This window comes from Rhipicephalus microplus, chromosome X, assembly GCF_043290135.1.
Source record: "Rhipicephalus microplus isolate Deutch F79 chromosome X, USDA_Rmic, whole genome shotgun sequence".
In the NCBI taxonomy this organism is placed as follows: domain Eukaryota; kingdom Metazoa; phylum Arthropoda; class Arachnida; order Ixodida; family Ixodidae; genus Rhipicephalus; species Rhipicephalus microplus.
The window spans coordinates 216,974,430-216,980,439 of record NC_134710.1 but is presented as its reverse complement, the minus strand read 5'-3'; the positions used below and the strand labels follow the sequence as shown (position 1 = coordinate 216,980,439).

At 37.6% G+C, this 6,010-nt stretch overlaps 1 protein-coding gene across 1 annotated transcript in view; it reads left to right on the top strand.

Annotated features, from left to right (window-relative positions):
- LOC142775976 (uncharacterized) overlaps window positions 1–6,010 on the top strand; it is a 50,081-nt gene that overhangs the window by 21,113 nt on the left and 22,958 nt on the right. The gene's annotated exons all lie outside the window — the stretch shown is intronic.

Sequence of the window (6,010 nt, the reverse complement as noted above, 5' to 3'; positions counted from 1 at the left end):
GGTGCCCTGCAAAACCTTTTGAGCATGGTCAGAAAATGCTGCCGAATCGGTATTCGAGGCTCCCGAGAACATGCCAGCCAAATAATATAGCGCAGCATCTGAGCTGGAATTTACAACTAATTCTCAAAGTTAGCTAGAAATTGCTCTCTCTTTTCTCTACAAATGATGCTATACCCAAATTACTGCGTCATTCACACAAGTCTGCGGTCATTTAAGCATTGTGAGCTGCACAGCTGCTGTGACTGCCATAGGATGCCACCACGTGCCTGTGTTTGAGATCACTTCAAAAGTAAGCCACCCATTCGAAGAAAAAAAAAAGAAGAAAATTAAATTCTCAGGGTCACGGCGCAAGCTGACAAAGGAATGCATCTTCTTGCTCTCTTGTCATTTCCCTCCCAGCATAGCTTTCTGCGTGCTCTCTAGTACTAGAAAAGAGAGAGAAGGTGCTTGAAACATGCAACACATCCCTTTAACTCTGGTCATACTTGATGTATCTTAAACCTTTCTGTGAAATGTGATTCATGAGCATCATGCACTAATACTTAGACTTCCATTGTAACTTAAAAAAGTGTTGCAGGGCCTCTAAGTATTGTTACCTATGTCAGTTCTGGATGGAGTATTTTGCAACATATGATACTTTGCTGAAGGAGGTATAGTGTTTTAAATGAACTTGGGACGTGGTGCATTTCAGCAGAAATTCTAAATTATATTTTTACTTTTTTAAGAATGCCTGCCACTAGCAGATAAGTATTGTGTGTAACTTGAGTGGCTCGTCAGTTATGATAAATGGAGCATGACTTGTTGCACAGTAATAAGATATTATTTAGTTGTAACTGTAATGATTGCTATAAATTCAACTAAAATTCATTCGAATAATTCTGGTTCCTTTAAATTGAGGCTCCAGATTCTTGGCATCAAGTTATGCAACTGACACCTTTATAGACTGTCAATAATAATGGATGTTGCAAAGGGTTGAGGTCATTTTCTTTTCACAGAATGACAGTGGACAATTACTAAAGTTTAGGTGCACACTAAACAACCCCAGGTGGTTGAAATTCCTGGAGACCTCCACAACTTCTCATAATTATTGCATGGTTTTGGGATGTCCCCATTTATTATTATTATTATTATTATTATTATTATTATTATTATTATTATTATTATTATTATTATTATTATTATTATTATTATTATTACAGTAGAAGAGCACACTAAACCTTAGTGCTAAAGTTTATGTAATCAAATGCTCATAATATCATGTTATATACTATGTTATAAAATGGCATGGAAATACTGTATGGCTAAAAATGTTGTGTGCCCACTTTTATTGCACAAAATTTTAGTCACAGTGATTTTTCAGTGTGTATGGAATCATTCCGATTAAAAGAAAATAGGTTTCAATGAAGCGCCTACAAATTACATAGCCTTCCTAAGCTTATAACAGCACATTTTGCTGGAATTGGAATGAATTACTTTTATTTAAAGAGTTATGAACATTCAGGCACACACATCAGTTTTATATGTATTTTAGCTAAATACAAATTCTAAATATTCACTTTTTTGATTTCGTAAATGCAAGCTTATATCACAGACCAAAGAAATGTGCATATCCGTTTATTGACTTTTACCAGTATTGCAACACCACTTTGGTGTGATACATCTGCTGTTTTCACTGTGCACATAGTCTATCATCAGTATGAAAAAATGAAAACTCTTGCCACTTGAGATATTCAAGTTTCGCAAGAACTAATGCAACACATAATTTTTCTTTCTCCCAAATTTTTTGAACCTTGCTGTAAATCTTTAGGGCATAATTGTATATTTGCATGCTTGCACTTTTGTTCCACAGTTAAAACTTTTACAGCACAGAGTTCAAAGTAAAATCTACCACTTTCAATGACTACTCTGTTATGAGGCCAGAAAAGATGCTCGTTCTATTTTTATGATATCATTAAGAAAAGAAACAGTGTAGGGGTGAATGTATAGAACAGGAGGCATGTGTGACTGCTGCAGTCACATTCCAGTACAGACAGAATGCATTTGATAAAACTCTACTTGGCTGAGTAAGAGAAAAACATCAGGCAGCCATACTTTATGCAGAGCTCTCCACTACAGTGCTTCTTGTAGGCCCATATATTACTTTGGTACTTATGCAAGTACTCATAGAAAATTCATGTATTTCTTTATGAGATGCCTGTTGACTTAGTAGTCACACCATAGAGCCTCTAATCCATAAAAGATAGATAGTTAGATATGTGGGGTTTAATGTCCCAAAACCACCATATGATTATGAGAGACGCCGTAGTGGAGGACTCCGGACATTTCGACCATTTGGGGTTCTTTAACGTGCACCCAAATCTGAGCACACGGGCCTACAACATTTCCGCCTCCATCGGAAATGCAGCCGCCGCAGTAATCCATTAAAGAGAATAATGTTACTGTTTCATATGATCAGTTTAAAATGTAAGCCAAGTACAGCATGGCTCAACTCATTTGTTTTTATGAGAACATGGTTGTTTTATAGGTCTCAAAAACATGTTCTTTTTTGCCACTGTGGATATCTCTGCAAACATATCGTAGCACAGTAAATCAAAGATGACAAAATCTCATGCCCAAGAACTGTGCTGCAAAACAAGAACTAAAATTGTGGAATGCAAGAAAGTGTGAAAAACCTTCCATTTTTTTGGCCAGTTTGCCGAAAATTGAAAATAAAAATATATGTAGAAAAAAACATATCCACATTAAAAGAACTTCAGAATATAAATTTCAACAACAAAGCAGCCTAGGAACACTCCTAAAATAAATAAATGCTAAGCACAGTGCCACTCTTTGAACACAAAACTAGAAACCAGTGCCAGCTCTACTACACGTGCAATATAATGTATATATATATTTTTTTATTTCTTTAGCACCCCTACAGAATGTTTCTTCTTTGCTCTACCTTTCAGCTCTTGCAACACATTTTGCACTTGCACCTTTTCAGCATCAGCTGAGGAAGTACTTCTTTTAGCGTAGGGTTTATTGAGCAAAGGACACTGTCAAGCAGAAGTAGCTGCTTAGGGCAAGCTCCAGGAAGGAGGAAATTTTGTCATAGTGGGTACTCCTGTGAAGTTCTGGTGGTGCTAGCAGTGCTAGCAGTGGTGCTAGCAGTGCTCTTAAAAATGTATGAAACTTTTTGACATGGCATGCATAGTGCAGAGTGACTATTTTCTTGTCTCCCTCCTCCCTCCCCTCTCAGACCAAGAAGGTGCCTCCCTACCCCCACCCTCGCCCCTGAAAAAAAAATTTTGCATAGGCCCCTAGTTGTACTGCAGTGCTTGACCAACACATGTTCTTGGAAGCCTTTTTTACAGAAGTTTTCACTGCTGGTGACAGCATTTTCTCACCAACAGAGAAGGTACACTGTAGATAAAGAGTACAGCTTTAAACAAACATCAGCAGAAAGTTGTTTGAAAGGAAGTCCTAGGTCTCCACTAGGCCATCGGTGGAACACGAACAGCTGCGGATGTCGCAGGCTGACTCAGAACATTGTAACCACCACAGTTTGAATTTTATGGCTGTGATACTTCTACTTGTAGATGTAGTCCTCATCACAAAATTTTTTGGTACAAGCGCAGCAGCATAAAAGGTGTCCCAATGAAATCTATACACTAACATATATATATAATGACACAGAAAAATTTCAAAATTTAGTATAATTGGAACTTATACAAAAACCAGCCATTTATTGAAAGTGTTCAAGGTTTTGGCCATTGAGGCCTAGACAAAACTTGTTTACTGGTCTCCAGCCTCACAAGTGGCTTATGAGCAGATTTTAAAACAGATTGCTGAAATCTGTTGGATGAACAATGGTCTTTCAGAATGGTTTTTCTGGACATTCTGTGCAGTTCCTTCTGAAAATTAACATGCAAACAAGCACTTCTGACCCACATTAGTTCCTCTTATTGAAACTTTATTTTGAATGTCTCTGCACTTAAGTTCTCAGTATTCCAGATGCACTTCAGTATGAATTTTTTTTGTAGAAGGGTTGATAGGTGGGCTAGCTGGTATATATACATAATGAAAGTATTGCAAGCGCAAACTAACGGGACACAAGAGAGGAGACAAACAAGCGCTTGTTTGTTTTCTCTCTTGTGTCCCGTTAGTTTGCGCTCCCAATACTTTCATTATGAATTTTCTTTGCTCAAAGTTCAGGCTGATTTCTTTAATTTTCTAAGCCGTCATGTTTCAGCAGAATGGCAGTTATATGCTGTAAAAGAGAGTATTATGCATTCTATTATGGGATGCTTTTTCTCACAGCTTAGTCATGTACATTAATACCACTGTGGTAGCAACTCATGTTTCATATGGTGACAGCAAATGTTGTTCTTCACTGGGATATTGCAAGAAAAATCGAAATTCCTGCAAACTGACTAACAAGTGCTACATTCACTTGTTGGACATGCAAGTGACTTTCAGAAATGTGCTTTTGGAGGATAAAACAACCTGGACTTGAAACAAAAGCTTATCAGTGAACCAAAGGCCATCAGTTTGTCTCTTTTCTGTAATGAAACATGGTGTTTCACATAAAAATCTCTAAAATATGCTCAATATCTTTGCCTTCTCACAGTCTGATAAATTCGTGCCACTCGAGAGTGATAAATTTTTTAGGGTAGGATATTTATATCTACATAGTTCATATCTTGGGTTAATGAGAAGCTTATGCATTCAAAGCGATTGAAGCTTTCAGTTTCCTCATCTTGGCTCATCATGTCACTTATTAGAAATAAATGTTAAAATTGATATACTTATATAGTTATCACCAATACCAAGACACCTGTCATGGCAATCTTAACTGAACACTGTTTTAGTCGCTGGTATTCTTTAAACAATTTAATGTTTGCCAAGGTAACCATTCAGGATTGGAGCCCCTTTAACTCTGGCTGTCATGTAGCAACTCGTGTTGAGCACGAATGCGTGTCTATTTTGTGAAATGAGTGCAACTCCTGTAAAATACTAAAAACACTTGCACCGACATGCCAAAATAACCGAAGCATCAAAGAAAGACACGCAGCCACAAACTAGCATTGCATTGTAGTAGAACATATGAATTTAAGGATTCAGAGCACTATATCTAGCATGACAACAAGTGTTAGTTGCTCACCTTATTACACAAGCATTTTTAAATCGTGTCCCTATTACAGTTGTTTACTTAATTATCTGGTACATCTCAACCCGGCCATAGGAGTGCAGAAGAAGGTGCCAGTGTCGTGACAGTATAAAGTCCGAGCATGCAGCTGCTACAGCCAGATTGTGGAAGGATTTTAGTGGAAGGTAAAAATTTTGTGGTGCACAAACACTAATTTAAATATAACATCCAGTCTCTTTGCTTATATCAGTATATGGCTGAAAAACCTGAAGCAGTGCACCTTAAACAATATAGCACAGTTGTCAGATGTCCACTAGCTTTTCATTCAGACGACTGCCTAGATGCGATTGGAAACTTTTTTTGAGGTCTAATGATTTTTTGGTATGTAAAATATTTTTCAGAATAGGCACTAATTGTGAAAAAGTCTTTGGGATTTGACATCTCTTAAAACTCGAATTGTCACAGTTCCCAAACCCTTGCAGCAGGATTTGATGCAGTGAGCAGACCCTGTGCATGGCCCTTTTTCTGTCACAGCAATGCATAAATAATTGTGAGAAAATGTTACAAATTTGCCTTGATTGAATATAATGATGACCATAGCCACAGTCATATTTATGTGGTGGTGGAAAGCAGTGCTTTCCTACTGGTGCACACTAAGAAACCATGAGATCTAGCCCTCTACTACTGTATCTCCCATAGCTAAATTTCTGCTTCGGGATGTTAGGCTCCATGAATCAGTCTAATTCATTTGTTGAATGCATTCAGTTGGGGCATGACAAGCGGCATTACCATCCAGTTTCTCAAACCACCTGTATGCTGGTGACTGTGGACTATTATGATGGCTACGATGTTACTTGTGACTTAACATCTGATGTATGCAGA